Genomic DNA, 23,131 nt, shown 5'->3' with positions numbered 1-23,131 from the left:
CAGCTCTCTTCCAGTACCTACTCAGAAAATACTGAAGCCTTTAAGAAAACATTCAAGCTGAGGAGTCATGTCTGCTCCTCCCAGCTGAAGTTTGCCAGCTCCTGCACACAGAAAGACCACTCCTATAATTGACTTTGAAAGACTTTTTTCCTTTAGCAATTATACTAACATCTTACATACACAGATGTTGTTACCAGCTCATGCACCAGGCATCTTCTTCCCAGGTTTATTCACATGCCAGGCTGCTGGTTCATTACCATCCCTCATCACTGTTCCAGCTCCTCCCCTCCCATTCTCAACTTGTCCAGCTTCCTAGACTTTTTCTCTCTTCCCAGTACCAATTACAAACCCATACAACTTCATTAGCCAATTTCTTATTTAAAATTCAAGTAGAAAGAGGAAGCCATTAACCAGACCCTCAAACACCCTAATTATACTCAGTAATCCAGTTCTATGGATACTATTTCAAGGCCCAATCCTCTGTTACTGGTTACAGCTCAAGTACCAGCATATTCTTTTGTTTCCACATGACTTCTGACTCCAAACTACAGAGCAATGTCAGTTTAATGTTGTCCTGGTTTTGATCCATTAATCCAGATAAAAATTTTAAATTCTGAAAGCAGATTTTATTCCTATTAGCTTTCAGTGACAGAGCAAGATAAGCATAGCCTAGTTTCCTATTGCTAACAAGCCTCTGGATATCACATAGTTGTTGGTCAGAGGGCAGTGAAGCAGTACCTCAATTTCTTGCGAAGATCTTTTAGAAGCACCACACTGCAGTTACACTTGTATATCAACACAGTGCCAAGAAAGCATTACCGTTACCTAAAATAAAAGCAGAGTAAAAAAGAGCAAGAAAAAAAATGCAAACACAAATTATCCTTAAGAAAATATAAACCATCTGAAAACAATACTAAGTTGTCCTGTACAGAATCCATCTCTGAATTCAGCTACCTTCCCCCTGGGTCCACAGAGCCTGCTAAGAGCACAGGTATGTTAGGGCTCACACAGGACTAGGGCTCATTGCAATTCCCAAGTCTGGCTGTGAAGTCTCTGCCAAGGAGCTTCCTTCTTCCCTCTCCCCCCACCACTGGAATTTCCTCATTTGTAAGCGGAGCCCAACACAAACTTTTTAGAAAAGTTTGCAGGGTAATTTAGTCATCGTTAATTCCTAGGTAAAAGGGAGGGAAAGTTTCAGTAGGTAAAACCAGAGCCAGATTTTGAACACCTGTGAGCAAGGTTTAAGGCAGGGAAGGTCTGAAGTTTGCACGCAAAGAAGTTGACAGCAGTATCTGGCTCCAATACACAGATTTATATCCCTTGCTGATTTCATCATTCTCCATGTTTATACCCAGAAGTGGATCCTATTACAGAGTATGAGGACTGCTTCAGAGCAGAGATCTTCAACTGAGCACTGCTCTTAAAATGGAGTCACTTAAAATTCTCTAAATCAGATGAAGCCCAGGTTTGCAATCAACAAATGGACTACTATGTGATAATTTACGTGAGACAGCCTTGAAGCAGGACCTGCATGTATTCTTGAGTATGGAATGAAGTTTCTTCAGAAGTGCCAAAATCTAAGTATGGATCCTTAAAATTGTTAAAGAGCAGGAAACAAAGTCGGAGTGCCTAGTCCCCCTAAATCACAGGTCACCATATGCTAATGACACTTTCCCCAAAGACTTTTATTCAAGTCAGTTCTCTGAACTGGCAAGCTCTGAAGGTGTGTAATGCTTCAGGTGGCTAAGTACTTATGAAAAAGGCTCAGCTTGAACTGGGAAAAGATCAAGCCAAGGAATGGAAACACAGAATCCTCACAGAAAATCAGTATAGTGTGAATTTAGAGATGAGATTTTTGTTAGAAGATGGTTGTCTTATTGTTGCCTTCCCAGGAGAATTCAAGGACATGAAGATTCTGTGAAATGATGGCTGATTTTAATATTTTTATGCAGAGAAGAGCTCTTGTCCAATACTTATGTCAACTCAAAGAGGCAGAAATAGTGTACCTTCCCCAGAACTGCAGCCTGCAAGGAAAAGCATCTAAGAGACTCCTTTTTAGCTCAAAACCAGGAGATTGCATAAATCAGTAGCTAGCCTTTGCAGCATTTTACAGGCTAGACCATATTGTTCAACAGGTAGCAATTAACCCAAATTAATTGGTCAAATTCCTTAGGTACAGAGTAAGTACAAAGGAAAAACACACCAAGTCACTCTTACTAGTTAATCCTATTTTTCCTCATCTATTGTCTACTTAAGCAGAAGTCATCTTTAGCAGCAGAAGCAGTCCATGACAGACATTACTTTCAGCTAAAAATTCTTCCCACATACTACTTAGTTCAGGCACAATGAGACTTTACTGGTCCCGCTGGTGGTGCCACACGACAGATTCACAACTAGATTATACTGGAACTGCTTATCTTCATCTCAGTACTGGTTAGCCAGGAATCCCCAAAAAAGGGAGTCAACGTCCATAGCAACAGATAACCAAAGACAATGGTACCAAGATGGATTAATGCAGACAACGCATAGGTAGGGACCTGACAACTTGTTGACTTTTATTTGTCACCTTGTGCTGGGGCATGTTACTCCATTTCCTACTTATAATGATTTCCCCAGCATAACCATTTTTTCTGATAAATTTTGCCACTTTTCGTCTTACATTAGTCATCCTTCTCCCATAAGCACCAAGAATAAGAGATTCCTCCACGCCTTTGATCAGGATCAGCTCATGAAAAGCAGCAGTACCACAATCCAGAAGACAGTGCTTTTCCCAAGCACACCATCTAGTTTCACTACCTGGAATACAGGATGCAAGAGCCACAAGCAATCTGCCCCAACACAAATAAATAGCACTCTTGCACAGCAGAAGTATCACAAAAGGTCTGTTTCAAGATGCCTAATAAGCACTTGATCATAAGCTCGTACAATAACTTTCTTCACAGATGTTCTGGCTACTGAGTCACATATTTGTATTCCCCTTAAGCAATGTCCATGCATGCAAAGGATGTTTATCCAAATACAGAAGTTACTTTAATATCTGACTCTACAAAAAATGAAATAATTAAACCAGTAGTCAGTAAACAGTATGTAGTTGCATGGAAAGCAATTCCCATAAGAAGTCATACACCAACAAGAAAACTTAACAAGGGAATCAGTTTGAGGTTTTTTCAACAGCTTACTTGTAGGAGGACTTACTCTTACGGTCATCGTTAGCAGAACGGTTCACTGACCTCTGGACGTCCTCTCCCCACACACTAAACTGGGTTCTGCACTGGGTTCAAGTGCTGGAAGAATGTCTGTGTCTTAACCACAGGGAATTGGGATTCTCAAGTCCACTGATCTCTTCAGCTTACGAAGCTTAAATTCTTTGTCAAGAAGAGCAGAGCGATGTTGCCTGAGAAAGGTAACTTATTTAGCCTTAATGAAGTGATATTGATAATTAATCAGGAACACCAGAGAAATACTGTAGCTTTTGATTGTCTTAAGAACTGCTTTACATTGTGCTAATGTGTGGCGCCAGCTTGGTATTCTAGCCTCAGAGGCTAAGCATCAGCAAGGAGCTTCAATTCAGCATTTAAGTAAAAAGCACAATACCTACAAAGATGACTTGCAGCAAAACCGAACTGAGCAGCAAGAAAGATACTGACAGAGCTTTAAAGGACTGCAGGTAGAAAGGGTCAAATGAAAGCCCAGTACAAAAGTCACAGAGTATTTAACTGTAAAGATCTTTCCTAGGACTGTATGTTGTTTTCAAAACAGTGTCCACCACAAAGGTTGTTTTAATTACTCTCATCTCTATCCAACCCAAATATGGTTTATCAGGAGTGATCTCTATCTGCTTGAGTCTTTCAGTCCAAGTGTCTTGTCCACAATTGTCTGTAAGATTTAGCTCCTTGCACTTTACATTCAAGAGAAGACAATGCCAAGAATAAGCCTTTTTCCTTCCCAGATGTTTTAGAAGCAGTGAGAGGATAGGACATCTAGTGCCAAAGCAGCTCACAGACAGTATCACTCCTCCACCTCTTACCTCCCTCCCCCTCCATAAGAACTCTTACACGGCAAGCATATGCTTCTGCAGCAAATCAATACAACAATTAGCATGAATTCTGCTTCAGATACTTAATCCCTATAAATAAACAGCCCCAAATAACTGAGGATTACAGAAAACAGTGAGAGACTACTGCCATCTCAGGCATTCTTAGATAACTTGTCAGGACTCTTCAACTGGTAGCCTACAGGCTGCATCCAGCCCCCAAGACAGCCAAATACTCCCTTGCCATTCAGCAAGCCTATACTCTTTGCACTGGGGCTCTGGGGTGCAGGAGCATTGTGGTGAGAGGCAGGGCAAATTCTATCACATTAGCCCATCCCTTGAGTAAATCAGCACCTCTGAGTGAAAGAGCATTGCTGTGTACTGATGCAATGGAAATGGTGTTCACAGTAACAGCTCTAGTGCCCCTGAGGCAAAGGGGAGGGATGCATCCACGCCTTCACCCCAAGGCACTGCTATTTCAGAGGCTGCAAACTTGCCTCGAGGAACCAGAATGGGGCTGCCTGCAGGCAATTGAAGCCTTATGCACCAGATACGCTTCCCTCCTCATTCTCCTGCCCTCAAGCCCTTCTCCATTTAATAATGTCCAGTGGCTTCACTAGATGCTACTTCCTCAGTTCTCTCCCAGACAGTGGCTTTCATCCCCCTGCCATGTTTCCAGGCAGTCCAGTTCAAAAGCCTTATTTGCTCCCTGAATTACAGGCAAAGGACCATACTTACTTACATCAGCATATTTATCAAGTTCCTTGAACTGCAAGCTCACCATTTATCCTACATGAAATGGGCCTGGCACCCCTCTACTTCCCCCCACTCCTTTTTCAGATTTATTTGAAAGCGTAAGATAAGCACTTGTCACATAAGTGACAAGGATAACCGTTTGGAGGAACAGTTTTTTTCCTATAGAGCACGTTCCTGCTCTTAAAATTAAGTGAAGACATACCAAACCCTCCAGTGTATCTTATTCCAAGTTTTACTAGATTGCAGGAAAGATATTGGAAGAGTTTCTTCTCTGCAGTTCCTAAACCGATACCAACACAAAAGCACTCCAGACATTCTTTGTTCTTGTTTGAGCTTTAAGGCAGGCATTCTCTTAAGTGCCGTGCAACATATGAACAAGAATAATTTGGGGTCCTGTTTAAGAACAAGAATGGCCAGGATCTCATCAAATGCAACAGGATATATACGTGGCTGCGTCTTATGAAATAAAGAAGGCTTATTAAAAATATCAGTTCAAAACATCACCTGTTCTCTTGGCAGGGCCTGAAAACATCCCTCATTAACTGGAAATTGCATTAGACATTGCCAAACAGCTGTTTAATGGGGATATATTATAAGCATGCTGTGCAGCTTCAGAGGTTTTGCACTTCTAAGACTTCTTTTATCTGTGGACTACAGCATATTTACTAGGAAAAAGGCTCCGCCACATACCTGTAAGGCAGGCATTATCCCACTCTAGGTTAAAGAGCTTTAGAGATGGTAACTCACTCGAGTTCACAAAACAAGCCAGTAGAAAAGATAAAAGAGAGCACAAGCTACCACCATTCTCCAGGCATTTTATGCCTGGAAAGCTATTCTCCCCCAGCCTCCAGACACCCACCAAATGCACATCCAAGAAAAGAGTACAATAATGCATCACTGTGGTCAGATGCAGTATGTAGTTAACTCCTTACACCTCAGAGCTTTTGCCTCTTACCTCTGAGCAATTACAGCTGTGAAGGAAACACAGACTTCACTTATATGCAGTGTTTGAATTACAGTGCTTGCTGATGCAGCCTAGCTATCTAACATAGGAAATGGATGAACAACATTGGACAGAAGTGAATGAAGCAGTGCTACTGCTTTAACCTAACCAGTACAGCAAACAGTCTTCAATAGGGTAGAGTTAAACAAGAACCTATTGCTGTGCTTTTAACTCCTGCATGAGTACCACACTGGGGACAAGGCAGAACACCACTATGCATTGTCTGAGATTTTTCACCTGTCAAGGAAAGGTTAGGTAGAAATATGCAAAAGGTGGTATAAAAGCTAGAGTCAGTCCAGTTGAGTGAATACACAGCATGCTTATTGTGGAGTTCTTTGGGCTTTTAAAGAAGTTATGTACATACTAATTTAAGTCTAAGAGTTAAGTGGAATTTGAGACTCAGACCCATGCAGTTGTAAGAGTAACATGCCACAGTTCTTCTTATAAAACTAAGTTATGATTTCATTAGTAGCTTACCCAAAACCATAAGATACAGCAGTTAAGGGACAAGTTATTCCTTTACTGGCCCTCAAAGACCATCTTCCCCCTCCCACAACAGCTGGTACCTCCCCCCTCAAAGGAGAGGGGTCAAAACAGTAGAAATTCAACACTAACCTGATGCTCCAAGTTTGACAGAGAGACTTAGGTTGTCCATATAAAACTCTGGAGCTTTCCATCACATTTGACATGTTTACTGGTTGTTTGAAAGACTTGAAAATCCTCTTAAGTTACCTAATCACATCCTGTGGCAAGTTGAAGATACTTGGCATTCCTCCCTTCCCTTTCCCCACCTTTGGGGCAAGATAAGTATAAACATGGCACCAACCCAACTACAGCAGAGCTGAAGTAGGATCTCAAAGGAGTACCCTGTGCCCTCAGAGGTTAGCACAACACAGGAGGTCCAGGCACTGTCCCTTGCCATCATCTAACTGGCTTGCAGGATAGAAAGCATTCGGAGAGGCAGAGACAGATGAGTTTGTTTTCTATTCTAGTGCTGGCACTTTTTCTCAGCTGCAAGTCTAGAAACACATGGCAGGTCCTTTGTAAGAAAAAAAAAAATAAAAAATCACTCATCCATCTAACTAGGAACAGGAAAAGGGTAAGGCACCCCAAAACAAGCAATGGGGCAGCACATGCAAAAAGGCAGAAACTCCCTTCAAATTCTTAATTTACAAGGGGCAGACAAGAAAGGACCCAGAAAAAGTAGTCAGCCTGATGCAGCATTTAATTCTCAAGACAACTCACAGCTTGCATAGATTCTTCCTGAAGACTTCCATGGCAATTCCTTTGGAGTGTTCCCACTCTGCAAATCTGTGGCAGAATATACACCCTGCTGACAATCCAGGTTAGTACACTTAGGATATGAGTAGAAGATCAAGTAGGACTGCTGTTAACATCATTCCCTTTCACGGAGAAACCCACTCAGCTGCTGACAAGCTCAGAGTTAAAAGTATCAGATCTAAGGGATGTACCTTTGTGGGAAACCAATAGCTATAGGCTTTGGCAGATGCACCCAAGCCAACTGCTCAAAGAGGCTACAGAAGTTTCATGCTAGCTCTAGCAATTGTTTTGCCATTTCAGCATTGCTCCTCCCTATACAGCACAGGAATGTCCACAAATTCTGTATCAAACAGGACTGACTGGATAAACGCAGCAACACAAGTGTAATCAAGTGTAGTATCCATGAAAAATCTAGAAGCTGAAGAGTCCAGCTAAATGCTTAATCATTGGAATACAAATCTGCTGAAACAGTGGTTGAGAACCTTAAAGGATTTCCCCATCTGCTGAATAATGATTCAACTTCTAGACTTGAGCAGAAGCCTGATGAGTTTTTATCTGATTTCTTATTTGGACAAGTCCACATTTTACAGACTGAAGCAGCAGCTGGCATCTGGTTAATCCCTCAGACATCTAGTCACATCTGTGCAGGAGTACTACAGGGCAAGGTAACTTTAGATACTTTAGAACTAGGAAATAGAAAGCTGCAGTAGGCATGATGGGGAAAAGGGACTGCATTGAGTTTGTTCAGAAGCTTTATTCTCTTCCTACTGAAGTAAACAAATCACTGAACCGAAAAAAGAAGGATCAGGCAAGTGTTCTGGCAGGTATACATCCACTGTAACAGTACAGGACAATTCTTGCAGTTCTTACCAAGCCTGCGATTTACTTCACTGAACAGTGACTCAATATCCTAACTAAGCCTAGTGAAATGAAATCCGTCAATTCTTAGAACAAAGCCTTAACACACTGGGGGAGCACCACTTCACAGAACACAATCTAAAGAGAAAAGACAAGTCTTATTGCATTTTAGCTTTTTTTTTTTTTTTTTTTTTACCATGTTGAAACTATTTAGAGTACTCTAACTTAAAACACAACTTGAGCAAATTAACCAGGACAGAGATTCTCCAATCCACAAGCACACTCAGACTAAGCCTTCAAAAGCCAGATGCATAACCCAATCTTTGTTCATTCAGTACAATCTACTAACTACAACTTCCACTGCTTTTATTAGCTGCTTCCAGAGGTAATTGCTCAATTTCCAGTTCAAAGCACTTTATACTAAGCATGCAAGAAAGCCATCCCTGAAACACTTTATCAGTATGCTGCACACCAATGCATACACCTCCAAATGGCACAAATGGCCAATTAATTATATCATTGGTCAGGAAGACTATTCCAGTGGAATTAAAGCATCTAATTAACTTTCACCAACAACATTCTGAATGAAAGTTGAACTACTACATTATTAGAAGCCACAGTAAATTTAAAGATCAGATTTAAAGGCAAGAGTCTCGCAAGCAGTTTTGATCTTGAAAACTCCTTAAGGCATATTCCATTTTTCCTTCTTGGTAGTAAGCAAGTGCAGACAGCCAATTATGCCACCAAACACCTTTTTACCTTCTATAGCCACACAAACACTGAACATCCCAGGTTTTACTCCTCAAAAGAACAAGCAGCTGTATTAGAGAGCACACAGGCAACAGCATTCAAAGCTAAGCAGTTACTTTAGCAGATTAACCTAACTGTTAGGAGCTCAAACCTGAGCTGATTTGCCCATACAGACCTCCAACTACTCCGAGTCCCCAAGCCTGTAGAGTCTTCCATGGCTCTTGCACTGTAAAGAGGTGTTCATTTTATCTACATGGTTTGAGGTAAAACCTGTTTTACCTCATGCTCCTGATGCAGTTCTGCACTGTTCAGTTCTGAAAGTCTGTCTTGGCTAGATTCCCATTTTAGTATCTGAGTATCTGATTTTTTTCTTAAAACCCAGGCTCTTACAGAATGGAAGCTGAAACTCTTCTGCAGTGGGCTCCTCAGAGAAGGTTTATTCCCAGCCTAAAAAGGCAAAAGTACCCCCAGATCTCACTTCTGGAATGCCTGACGTTCCATAATATGTAAATAATTCAAGCTGGGAAGTATTTTCTGGGTGTTTTCCATTGTTCCTCCTCATATAGTTACAGCATAGCTGTGTCCCCAGAACACACTTCCAGCTACCTCTTCCTGCTGAGCAAAACACCCGAGGTAAGCGTTCTAGATAACAAGCCAGCCACTCCTTGTACAGCTAAAGCCACTAGAGGGCATTGATATTTACTCTGAAAATAGGATTCAGTGTGAGACAGGTCTTGCCCTATGCTTTTAGGGAAGTCAAAGACTTTTGATACTGGCTATCTCTCTCAGAGTCCACTGTCCGCAGTGATCACAACATCACTTGGATGCTTATGCCTAGAAGCACATGAAAGACATCCCACGGTTAGGATAACTGCCTTAACGTGAGATTTGAGCCTTTAGCTTACATCAGCAAATTCACCTCATCAAGCCACAAATCATATCAACTCCTATCGTCCCACCCCAGCACACCACTCTGTATATTGGTCAAGTTTTTGACATCTCATTTCAAATTTTTGACAATTTGGATGGCAGAAAGGATTTTTGAGAATTCTCTGCCCTATCTACAGATAGCAATACTGTCTTCTTCCCTTCTAGGCTAAGTTCAACATCGCTACATGTTCTAGACCTGCTTTCCTTATTCCCATCAAGTGCCTTGTTCACAGCTGCAGAGCAATAATATACTTTAATATACTGTATTTACATACACCCATGACAGATTTTCACTTTCTCATACTGCAAACCTAAACAAGGAGAGCTGAAAATGACTGACAATCCTGCATTCAGATTTAACAAGCAACAGATGAGCAGCGAAGCCCTGCACTCAACTGAATCATCTCACTGTTCTATTTCAAGCAAGTACTTAAATATTTGACAATAGAGAATAAAAAGCAGCTGTCAAGAACCTTGCACAGGTTGGCCATGGGACTTAGTAGCAAAGAGAATGTAGATGTTAAAAACCTAAATTAATAGTGTGCCCTAGCTAGGCTAAATCTCATTCATCACACCCACAACTGAGGGCTCAGAGTTTAATTCCCTTATTCAGACAAAGGCCTTTCAGAGAACATAGGGTCAAACCCATCCACCAAAACCTCTGGAAAATTCAGTTTCTAGTGCACTGCAGATAAGTCTTCAGGTTCTGAGGAGACACATAAACCCCTCAAGTGTTGCTTCACATACAGTTTGAAACAAGCTTGCCCAGGGCATTACACAGCAGCATCATAACCAGTGTGATACAACCACACTATTCCAGGAACTGAATCTTGCCCTTGCGCAGTTCAGTAAGTGGGAGAAAACATGACAAGGTATGCCTGTTTAGAGCATCTCCAGGTTGTGCACCCAGCTCCATGAAGCCCAGGCAATGCTCTTGTCAGATCATAGGCATGTCTTCTACAGTTGTTGGCAAAGATGGGCATCCCTACAGAGTGCAAAAGCACAGGCCAACAATTTGGATCTACCCACCACCACTACACCAGGTATGCAGGGAAACCTTCCAGTCAAGTGGCAGGATAAAACTAATTATAAAGCCAAGGCTGGGACATACAAATTACCCCAGATCTCTGCCAGAGAGATGTATAGTTTCCTTGTAAGTTCTTGTAGATAGCCAATGTGGATGTTTAAAGCAAGCCCAGACAATTCTGGTGTTCAATTATACCTACACTAGGGGTAGAAAGCTCTGCCAGCCCAAGACACCAGAGAAGTGTTCCTATGTTAAAAGCAGAGGGATTTACCTTCAGCTGAAGTTAGCCCAGACACCCTTAACTATTCACACACTGAAACGGTCTCCCTCATTTCACATTAGCAAAGAAATAAGCTACTACTGCTTTGAGACATATACCCTATTCAAGGTAGGAGGAATAAATCCTCCCTATTCAGCAAGACTTATGCAGAGTCTTAACCTAGCCTATCTTTAAAAATCTGAAGAAATAATCTGTTTGTCTTGCACATCCTTGGCAATAAAGTTACACCTCATGTATGTCAGACTGCTCTTACAGTTAGCTGGAACATCATACCAGGACACTGCAACTCTTAGCACAAATCTGGGCGGAAGGAATCTACTGTATTTTCTTACCAGATGTTAACATTTGTTCCTATCCTCAGCTATCACAACTCATGGTGAGAGTACACAGAAACCCTGTTTTTGCTAAGACGACGGCAGGAAGAACTTTGCATTATGAACAGAAAAAAAAAAAAAAAAAGAGAAGTCTCTTCATTCTGAGCAGACAGTAGGAAGCATACTTGTAAGCTAGTGTAGCTCCCAAGTGTATGCTACAGGAAAGCAGTGTTTTTGCTTCAGAGTTTAGCTTGTAGCAGAGACTGAGAGCTGTAACTCCTTTTTTTTTTTTTCACAGGGGTTATATAATGGGACAGCATTAAAGTTCATAACTAGCACTTCCAGACTTTGCCTGGAGCTCTTAAGTACAACTCTAGGATTTACTGCACATTGTGTACCTACCCAGTAGTCATTAGTCATGTTATTGCCCCTTGCTTAAGAGTAAATACCAGGTACTACTACTGAACCAACACCTCCAATCCAGGGATGCACAAGCAGTACAAGTAGCATGATGAGAAGAGTTAGTGAACTAGTCTTTGAGAACAGGTAAGAAGCTGGGCTTCTGAAACAGGAGAGATGCATCTGCTCTCAATGTAAACTGGGCATCCAGTCTCCAAAAGGTAACAGTTGCAAGCAGCCATGGATTTTTCAATTACTGTGCTTTTAGAAGCCATTTCAAAGGTTAACCTTACTCAATTCACTCGAATGATGCATGAATGAAACAGTTGAAGCACTTTTAAGTGTCTTAATTGCCTAATAACTAGAAGTGCAAAGTCAGTATGAACAGAAAGAGCCCATTTTCAGTGTGGTCCATCCCTACAGCCAGCACAGGCAGGCTACTAGGAACTGCAGTATCATAATGAGAGCTCCTGTATTTATCTAAATGCTGCTCAAATTCCAAGTTATGTCAGTGCTTCAACCAGGAGGCTAGAGCTGTCTAGGCTCCCTTCACTAGTTGTTCTTCATTCAGACTTGACCACCAGGGCAAATGACTAAATCCAACTCCAGCCATAAAACTGGCAGGCAAAATTTAAGTGTCAGTCCTGCCACAGGAGTGAGTTGTTGCTTTGTCCTGCTGGGAGCTACAGACAGACAAGTTCAATACATAGCAGGGGATCAAAAAACACACTCAGCCATGAGCCTGGAGACAAACCAACAGTATGGATTTAACATAAATGATTGTTTATGGGTTGAAAAGAGACCAGAAACAGGAGGCTACTACAGCTCAGGAGTACACAACTAAGTTTGGTTTTTGTTGTTTCTTTGCCAACAATCTTAATTATTGATACAGCTACAGCTAGGACAAACTTTTTTTTTTTTTTCTTTATTTTACTTAAAGCTTGTACAAAATCCTGTTAAAAGGCAGCAAGCAATGCAAGAAAGTACATACAGTTTTATTATCACTTTAAAGTGTAAGGTCAGTAAGTGCTCATGAATTACTGCAGTGTCATAGCCTTCATGAGGCTTTGAGAAACAATTTTGTAAAGGCCTAAACCCTCAGATTAAAATGTTAGAGAAGCTGGCAGATTCTAGGAACTTTAAAAGGTTTATTTCTATCCTGTTTGGAGACTGTTTGTGACCAAAATTACTAACTTCTGTCCAGCAAAAGACACAATTTAAAGACAACTATCAGAGAAAGGTTTTAGCCTCAACCAACAGTAAAAAAAAAAAAAAACAGGCTTGTTAAGAGATGAGAAGTGAAGTTTTAATCTTTGACTTACAGTTAAGTAGACAAGTATTTGGGCAGTAGCTTTTCTCTGAAGCCACTTCTGTTCAAGTACTTCATATTCCTCTCCATTAGCAAGCACAGAGCACTAGCACTATTAGACATCAAGTTTCAGCACCTGCAACTTGAACTCTAAGAGATGAAAACTGCTCATAAATTAGAACTAGTGTGAAGTTTTATTCTTTTCCACATGATCCTATATCTCACTGGATAACACTCACATGACTCTAGCTAGGCTTTTTGCTGATAAGGGCCAAACATACTTTCATCAGGGAATCAAAGCATAGGGGCCTGTCCACACCCAAGGATGCAGAACACCAGATCCAGATGTTATATAGATGCTTCTATAAGTTTCCCAGGAGTTACAGTATCTGGCACTCCTCTTTCAGAATTTTTCAACACCAGGACCAGCAATATCACATCTTCCCATTGTTAACTGTGTGCTCTCTTCCCTTTCCAAAAAGGGAAGATGAAGAGCCAATCCTAGTCGGGCTGTGACAGCCTTGCAGCACCATGCTTTTTAGATTTAGAGGCTCCTTAAGGAGCCAGAATTTACAGAAATTAAGATCTAGGTGCTTAAATTCTTCTGAGATTTAGCACCCATCACCCACCCAACTCACTACCAGAGAACCTGCATCAGTACCCCATGATCTGAAATACCAGTAGTGTGTAGAAGCTAGAATGCCAAAGAACTTAAAGTAAGATGATCACACTTTCCCCTCCCTTACTGTGGAAGTCACTCACTCCCCCTAAGTCACACATATGCCTGCAAAGCAGCTGTTCACAATCAGTACAGAACCGCAATACTCTGGAAGCTGAGGCACTCATATGGAAAAAACAGTAGTACAATCAATACTGAAATCTACATTCATATGTGAACAGAACCTGAAAGTACTCAGTGAATTTGAGGCTACATCTTAAAAATGAAAAACACAGTAGAATGCATGTTAGTTTGTATCTTCTCTGAGTTTATTTAGGTACATTGGCACCTTTCACAGCAAAACCATATGCAACTTCTGTAGAATACCTACACTCCCTTGAGAAGAGTCAAAGCAGTTGACTTCAGGACACAACCAATTTGACTGACATGTGAATTCCATGTTGGTGGTACTTCCAGAAGCACAGGCACATCCACTGCCAGGCCAAGGCAGAATTGCTTCTTCAGCCTGTAGACTAGCAGTGTAGAACCTCATCTGATCAGCTGTGTGGGGCTTACTTGGCAAGGTTTTGACAGCAGCATGGTACAGAGGTGGCCTCTGTGAGAAATCAGGGGCTGCTCTTTGCTGGACACAGCTGGTTCCCCAACACATCCCTGAAGACCAAAGGTGAGCCCATCAGCCAAGTTGGCAGTGCCTCCAAAAGCATACTTAAAGGGCAGAATGTCACACGGCAGGGGGAGGAAGTGTGAGAAGGAAGTATTCTAAATGCCAAAGCAGAGATTCCTCTGCAGCCCATGCAAGAGACCATGGTGGAGCAGGTATCGCCCTGCATCCCATGGAGATGATGCCATGTCAGAACAGCTGGTCATTTCCTGAAGGAAGTCACATCCCACAAACAGCCTATAATACAGCAGAAGCCTTTCTTGTTTGCAGAGTTCAGGCACCATCCTCACACTTCAGCTAAGAGCTGCCCATGCCATTTAGTCCTGTAGACAATTTACTGCCATCTTGCTTGTCATTGGAGGTGACAGACCTAAGAAATACAGGGATAGTTTGAAATCTAAAAAGGAAGCTTTCCCTTGCATAAATTAATAAATCAAATAAATCAACCAAGGAAAGAAGTGGAGAATTAAATGAATGAAAATGATTAATTAGTTCTGTTTAATCTTGTCATGTTGACTGACACCAACTCAGAAGTTCTGAGCTCTCCCATCTATCCAGGAGAACTGTTGACCTTTCAGACTGATAAAGAAACACCTGCATTTTGGGTTTTTTCTAGCCTAAGAGCTTATATTGCAATTACCAGAGCAGATTCCAAGCTTCAACCAAGACAGACACTTGCAAGTTACTCAATCAGTCTTTCACAACTGCCTCTTTAGCAGCTTGTAGTGTCTGTTGAATCATTGCCAGTTGAGATTTAAAGTGGGATTTTATATCTTTCTCAATTTCCACAAAGACTTCTCCCAAAGTCAAAAATCACATTTAAAGGGAAGCTTCCTACAAAGTCAAATTCACTGTAGTAGTAGTTCCAATAAAACCATTCAAGCTGAGCAGCCTTTGCACTGGGTACCATCAGCTTCCTCCCCAGAAAATACCTAAGGCAGATGCATGTCTCTCCCTAAAGTAAGGGGAAAACTTCCTGGTGCTTTCCCTTCACTTCAGGAATCTGGAGTTCTAAGCCAAGTGCTCAAGATGAACAAGAAGCCAGGCAGCAGCTTGACAAGTTTCAGTTAAACAGTTGATACTGAAATCCAGCCCTGTTTTATAAGCAAAAATAAGGACAGAGCTGGGGAATGAGGAAAAAGAAAGTGCTCCTTACTCTTTGGGAAAAGAAATGCTTTCTTGAACACTGTCCCCTGCCTATTCTAAGATGTTTCCTCTATTCAGAGACATCAAATCCTGGTTGCAATTTAAGACAAGCATTAACTAAGCAAACTTCATCAGTGCCAGCATTTTTAAGTGCTGTCTTCAGTAAGTATCTTGTTGAATCCAGTAGTGACTTCATTCCGACACTTTGTGTAAACAATGCCTAGCACTGGCGTCAATCACCTCACAACAAAACTGATGCCAAGAGTCTTGTATTTTTACATCAGCATCTGCTAGTGAAACAAAAGCCACTAGCAAGTCCCACTAAAGCAATTTTAGATAAGTATGGTTCTACCCATCTGAACACTGGCATGAGATTTAACAAGATTATCTCTTCTCACTTGATCCTAATTGATTGCCTTAGGAAATGTATGGATATGCATGAACATTAGTCTGCCATACAGGGAAGAGTTGACATGCTTGGATTAGGTTGTTTGTGGTAACCCCTAGGTTTGCTTTCTAATAAATACTAACCAGAGTCAAGCCAAAGATAACACCCTATTTTGTCCTCTTAATCTAAGGTGACCTCATCATGTCTACCATTAGCCTTCTGGCACTTCCTGAATATAAACACTTGTATTCTCCATGGTCTTATGCAAGGTGAAGACAAGGAAGGAGAAGTGAAAGTCATCTTTAGCTTTTGCTCTGACACACTGCAGTTAATCACCGCAGTGAAAGGTTGATTACATCTCTACACCTGAGAAGAGTTTATCAAAGCTGAACAAACCAAAGAAAAGCATGTCAGGTGGAAAAATCTCTGTGCAGTTTAACTTCATTTACTTGCACCAGTGATTTGAAAAGAAAAGCATGAATTCCTGAGGTTGGACTCACCTTTGGCAGGAGGAAGGCTTCAGGCAGGGTTCAGCAAGAACTACCAAGTTCAGAACTGTTCTCCCACTCTCCTTGCCCTGCATGAACAGAGGCACACACAGGGTATACATATCTCGGAGGGTGTGGAGCAGCTTTTGACAAGAGTCTGGACATAAGGAAAAGGCTAATCAGAAGCTTTTTGTGTATAACTATCAGGGTGATACTATCAGTGGGCAGGTTAACTTAGAAGTAGTTTTAGCGGAGTCTCCCCATGTAAGGTCAGATGTGGACACTGTAAGAAAAGCAATAATGAGCTAAGAGTTGCATGAGACACCTGAGAAGGTCCCAAGTTTAACAGGAAGAACAGTTACTGTGATGATACATACCATTTTTAACATAGGGAAAGAGAGATATGCCTTTGGAACTCAACAGTCTTTGCTACAGTGAAAAACCTGCTGACAGCCGAAGTCAGACTTTCTGTTTGGGACTGTCATTCACCCAACAGCACAAATGTTGCTTATGACTTTTAAAGTTTCAACAAAAATCAAATCCTTCTTTTCACAAATCGCATGGGATTTTCCTACTGAACTCTCCCCATCTATTCTGGGCCTTCTGAGAGGGAAAGTCCCTAGGTTACGTGAAGCAACTGCAGCAGCTTTTTTTGGTTTTAGTTTGTCTTCATGCCAGCAGAACTTGAAGCCAGTGTTGGAGACTTTTACATATATTCTCCAAGAGTTCCGACAGGAAACAAAATCTTTGTTTACTTCTGACACTCACCAGTTATTCAACCTGGATCAGTGTCTCACATATTCAGCTGAAAATGTACTTGTCATACAACTGGGTCAATTAGAGATGTTGAAGGGCAGGTTTTAAGAATGCTCAAGTTTACCCAAGTGTGGCAGATTTCTTCCTCCCACTCAGTTCCAATTCCAGCATCAAAAAAACTCTATAGTTTTCTAGAAAACATACTGAGTTTTTCTGAAGTTAACTCTACAAGTAAAACTCAATTTGGGAGTTGGGACTGATTTTTTTTTTAATTACTTTCATACAAGAACCACACACAAATCAGGATAGCTTCATCCTTCTAGGATAAGGATTAATATAGCTACACATTATAGCTGTTTATACACTGACAGATGTTACAACACAGAGCAGATAAGTTAAGGTACTTTGTCCTATGGATGCTTTTACATCCCAAGTAGAAATCTGCAAACCACTCACTGAAGTATGTGGATGAGCAACAGCTAGCTTCAGTTCAGATGCTGCTGTCAAAGTGCTTCAGGTAAAGAAGCACTTTTGTGGTAAAGAAAAGCTCAATTTTTCTGTTCCCAAACCAACTAGTTTGGAACTCCTTTAAGTATCTATCATTGCCCGTAAAAATCCTGAAAATTAGTCTCATTGACAACTGAGGACAAGGACAAAAGCATCATCAACCCTAGTTTCACACTGATTGCTTCCCCCTCCGCATCCTATTCACCCTCAAGAGGCACCTATACTAGCGACAACATGGCAAAAGTTTCACTTGACTAGTTATTTAAAGCTCCATCAGCCACCTTAAATATAATTCTGATTTTCAGGGTGCGCATAACTGGTGAGCTGTGAAGTTCAGGAGAGTTCCTGCAGTTAGATTTTAATAACTCTACAAGTTTTAAGAAGGGTAGTATCTTAGGTGACAGCTCAAGACCAGCAGAATACATTTTTTTTTCTGTCAGCACACGTTACTTCAGGAGAACTGAGAAGAGGACAAAACCTGGCAGCCTTAGAAAACTTCAGCTTTCCAAGACTTCAACAGCTACAGCCAGTAACATCCAGACTACTTCAGAGCCAACTGACTTGCCTCAATGTAAGAGTCCTTAATTTAAAAAAAGAAAACCACCATGAAATTGGAGCATAAAGCATTTTCAGATGTCACTGTGAAGAGAATGCTCAGCTCCCTGAAGTTCCTGAAGATCAGCATCCAAAAAAATAAATTTGGACTGACATACTTTCAGACAATGGGTCTAACCATCATTAATACTATCACCAGCAAAGTATTATGTCCATTTTGTAAATGCCTGTAGAAATTGCACCACTACTCCTTCTACAGTTCAAGATTAAACTAGGAAGAGTAAAGCAAGCGCAAGACCAGTTACTGCCACCAAGAGAACATCTTGCCTCGATGCAGCAGAACCTCACTGGCTCTACAGAGCACCTAACAAGCTAAAGCCTATAGAAGACAGCTTTGACCTTGAATCCTGCACCTAAGGGTATGATTTCTGCTCCTAAAAATACCGTCTATACCTGTGTAATAGTAAAGAAGGAAAGATAGCCTATAGACACTGACAAAGTCAGAGGAATGCTAGTAGCAACCCTGATAAAAATTGTTTCCCCCCTTATGGAAAACATTAGCCACTCATTGGGTAGCACAGCCACTAGCTATCACTAAAATACCTTCTTCCACCATTGGGTATTACCTATTCATAAGCAGCAGCCGCTTTGCCATCATTTCATATTTTACCTATAAAGCTACAGGACAGCATCTCTAGAATAACCTGAGGTGTTCAGGTACAGCAGCCAGAAGCACAATTCTCTTACAGTCAAGAAGTAAACACATGGCCTTGTATACATGCAGTACACTTACGATATCCTATCCCATGGCAACTGTGTTCAGAAGCTAAGTTAAAGCTCTAGCAGGATAGATTTCTGCATCAAGCATAATTCTCAGGAATATTTCAGATGCATTGCATCCAACTGAGAGCAAATAACACCACCAGCGGCAGCACTGGGAATCCAACTGGCTACAGTTTGTTAAAACAGCAGGAAGATACGGCAGCAGTGCTGCATTACTGCCTTACACTAGATTCCTTACCAGACAGAACACCAAAGCCCTGGAGGTAGATATTGGTATTGTTTTTAAATTAAAAGGGTAGAGCAAGTTCTTCTAGATTTACATATTTTTAGATTAAGACACAGAAAGGGAAGCAAGTGAAATTAATCTCTAGAATTGTGTAGCAAAAAAAAACAGTGTTCACTGTATGAACAGCCCTGCTCATTTTATACATGTCAGTCTTTTATGGACATCTACCTCAGATTTATTTTGCTTTCACTAAAACTGAGAACTGTATATATTAAAACTCACCTTTCCCTTACAAGTTCGGAGCAGACTATCCTCTAGTATTCCAGACACATGCACATTTTTAAAAGCTACTTTTGCACACAGCCTATCTACTTTTGCAACACTTGCTGGCTCACTTTTAAGAGCAGAGGAGTAAGCCAAAAAGCTCCAGGTAGAAGCCAACAAGAGTTACCACCATTGTGTATGGTAACTAGACCCAAATCAGAAGTAGCTACTTGGCACAGACAGAAACCCCTTTATCTGGCCAGTATCCACAAACTCCAACTCATTTAATATCCTCCACTTGGAAATTACACTCAAGAGCTTCTGGCTTTTTTTAGTTCTTAACTTGTACCTCATTCCACCAAGTATCTGTTTAAACCTAAGTGTAGACTGCATGTAAATCTGCTTCAAAGAAATGGGAAGGGAAATAGTTTGATGTACCAGCTAGAATAGGCTCTTTAATCTTCATGTTACGCAAGGGATGCTATGCTGCAACAAAAGATTATCATCCTATCTGCTTCTGAGTGGTGTGTATCTGGTACACACAGAAGCAAGATCCAGAGATAGTGTACATCTGGACATCTTTCCTAGGCATGTGTCCCTGTTGTATATTAAAGGCTACCACTACCTTTACCAGGTGTTTTCACCCGAGGATGCTTCCTTATCTAGTTGATCCCTGGTTAACTCCCCCCCTATATGTAGCCATACTGCTGCCTCTGCAGCCCAAGGAGCAGCCATGAGCCCACTCAGTTTCACAGTGGCTGTAGAATATAGAATAGTCACCTTTACATTAAGACTGTATTGGATTGTTTTAATTTGCAGGCATGTCAAACCCTGAAGTATTAGAATTACAACTGAAAGATCAGATGATCTCATATTTCAGGTTTTCTGTATAGCCAAAACAAAAGTTCTTAACCCAGTATTCTGGAACTCCACAAGAGTATACAACAAGGACTACTCCATGCATCACAAACAAGCCTAAGTATAGCAGCTGAGCTAGCGGACTTCTCTCATCAGAAGGCAGAGTATGGTTTCTCCATGCAATTTAAGTGATTGATCTCAGTCATGGAACAGGGAAGAGAACAGGGATGGGCAACATTTTCCACATTCCTCCTAGTCCATGACCCAGCTAATGGTTAGAGATGACTGTAGCCAAAAGAAACTCTGAAACAGAATCTACCCACTAAGCATCTGGAACCTCTCCTCCCTATTTGAGGATCAGCACTTCCCTGTGGATATGATTCCAACTATCATTAACTGGACCAGTGGCCAAGGAGAAACAACTTGCTTTTTTGAGTTTTATCTGTTCTACTTCCCCATCTTCCTTATTCCTACACACCTTCCCTTCCTATGATTCTTTCTACCAGAAGCCCATCCATGAAAATGTCCTTACCTTTACTACCCTGTAACCTCAAGCTTTTAACAGCTATCTCAGTGGCACAGAACAGCAGGCTGCTTCTACTCTCAAAAGGGTGAAATTACATTCTTCCACTTTGCCACAGGACTCGGAACAGGGAAAAATTGTTAGGCCAATATTCTTCCAGCAATGGGTCAAATTTAACTTTAGACTGACAAGGGTGCCATGTAGCCTCCTGAGCTAGTCTCACTAGACTGAGTCTATGCATTGCACAGAGAGAATGTTGAATGCAGACAGTTTCTTCTTTCCCCTTAGTCACTCCAAGTCTGAGCATTTGGGACAAGGCAACCCAGTTTACAGAACTGTGGCATATGGTCTGGGTCTACACTCAGGTACCGAGCAGTGCGGTACTCTGTAGCACTTACCTGTATACTACTGTCCTGCCCACATTCATTCGTGTTCTTCATCCAAAAGAACTAATTACTCCTTAGGAACTCCAGCTCCATCCCAGGAGAGGAGTCTGGGTGCCCATGGCAGAGCAAGTTATCTGCCTACACACATCAGTTTCTGCATGGCTTCCTCCACCTGCATGGAAGAGTCTGCCAGCAGCACTGGTGGGGTAGCTTGCCTAGGCTTTGCTGCCAGACTCTACTTAACAAAACCCTGAGCCAAACTTTACTGATGCAGCCTCTGTTCCTATAGTAACTAGTGTTATTTTCCCACCTCTAGGCACAGGTGCTTCCCCTCAAGGTCTAAGGTTGCTCTCATTTCACACCTACCACTCACTTCCCCACTGCATAGCTACATGCCACTCCAAATGAGAACACACCTGTCAGTGGGCCCTCAAAAGCAGCTGGCTCAGCCACAAGCCAGTGGGAGGCAAAAATGCACAAACTCAACACACAGGCATGTCCTCCCAAGCAGGCTACAGGTGGGAGACCACCAGGGAAGAGTTTGACAGCACAGGCAGTTGAGACTTTTGGGGGCTCCTAGGCCACTGCTCTGAGGACAGAAGCACAACCACCCCAGAGACACCAGCATTAGAAACATTTGACAGGACAGCCTTCCACCAAGGCTAAGGCATCAGCCTTAGCATCAGCCAGTTACTCCCAGGCCACCCTTAAGACTACCTTGGAAGAGTCACACAGACAAGAATGAACCCCTTCATAAGGCAAAGCCTCTGTTTGCTCCATCACCCCTCCCCTCACTGTAGGGACTGCACTTCCAGTATGTAGGCCTTTTACTCAGATAGCACAGGCTTCCCCCAGCAATTCCTGCAGGGGAGCATTGCAACCTGTCTCCTCAATTTCATAAGAAATCACATTTGTGAGTGGGCAGGCCCACTATACAAGACAATGTTTTCCTCACCAAACAAGCAGATGATTCCTCTCTAATACTCATGAATATCACTAACACTACGGTGTTACTGCAGCATCCCACAGGAGTCTAAGTCACATCAGGAGGCTACTGTGATAAAGAGAGAAACCATCCAGGACAGGAGCCATGAGCATGATTTCAAGGTAAGGCCTCATCCAGAGGGAGCTGACTGCTCTCAGGCTGAAGAGCTGCTGATAGCCTACATAAGGTCACATACAAAGAGCTCCTTTGTATGGTGGGTGGTTGTTTTCACTGCCCTGAGTGCAAGCTTTACACTCTGGTGTAACTAGTTATGCTTTCCTGCTGTTACTCTCCTATAGTTACAATGCAACCCCCTCCTCCCCCCCCCAAAAAAAAAAAGAGGGGGGGGCGGAGTTACATTCTCAGTCATCACCAGAAGGGTTTTGGTGCTAGAATACTCCCTCCTTGTACCTGCAGGCAGTATAGCCACCACACAGAGAAAGCTTCACAGGGCTCACATGTAAGCTGCTGAACACAAGCCTTGTGACCCAGTCAGAAGAGGGAGACAGTTACATACCACATTTGTCACATCCTGGTAGTTTCTCTGTGTAAGCAAACAGCTCACACTGACCTTCACATCTTACCCAGAAAGCTCCAGCACAGAAGTGCAACAGCAGCCTTCAGTGTTGGGGTAAGGACTTCACAAATGGAAGAGCTTCTCACAAACATGCATAGGAAGCTTAAAGTCCTACCAATACAATACTTTTAACACAAAGTAGGCTTCATAGTTCAAGTCACAAGTTTTAACATCCACTTCTCTGCTAGAACTTTACTTGATGACAACGCAGTTAACTTCCACCACTGCACACCCAGCTCAGCTCAAGGTCTGCCGCGTGAGAAAGTCCCTGGATGTTGGGTCAGCACCAGACCTTGTGGCAGCTGCCAGGGGGGTGGGAGGGGGCTCTGACAGAAAGCCATGCTGTCACACAGGAGGCTGTATGACAGTCAGCACAGCAGCCTTCAAGTGTTAGGTTCAGTTTCACCTG

The 23,131-nt window shown here is 42.0% G+C and overlaps 1 protein-coding gene across 3 annotated transcripts in view; it reads right to left on the bottom strand.

The window, feature by feature from the left end:
- Window positions 1-22,816, bottom strand: part of SMOC1 (SPARC related modular calcium binding 1) — a 129,206-nt gene extending 106,390 nt beyond the window's left edge. For all 3 annotated transcript variants that reach the window (XM_026849909.1, XM_026849910.1, XM_026849911.1), the window contains exon 1: window positions 22,730-22,816. The gene's annotated coding sequence lies outside the window, so the exon portion shown is untranslated. The remainder of the gene's footprint in view (window positions 1-22,729) is intronic.
- Window positions 22,817-23,131: the final 315 nt, after the last annotated feature.

Source organism: Athene cunicularia, assembly GCF_003259725.1.
Source record: "Athene cunicularia isolate RWA chromosome 5 unlocalized genomic scaffold, athCun1 chr5_part1, whole genome shotgun sequence".
NCBI lineage: Eukaryota > Metazoa > Chordata > Aves > Strigiformes > Strigidae > Athene > Athene cunicularia.
Note: the sequence above shows the minus strand (reverse complement) of the source record. Positions and strands in the feature narration are given on the sequence as shown.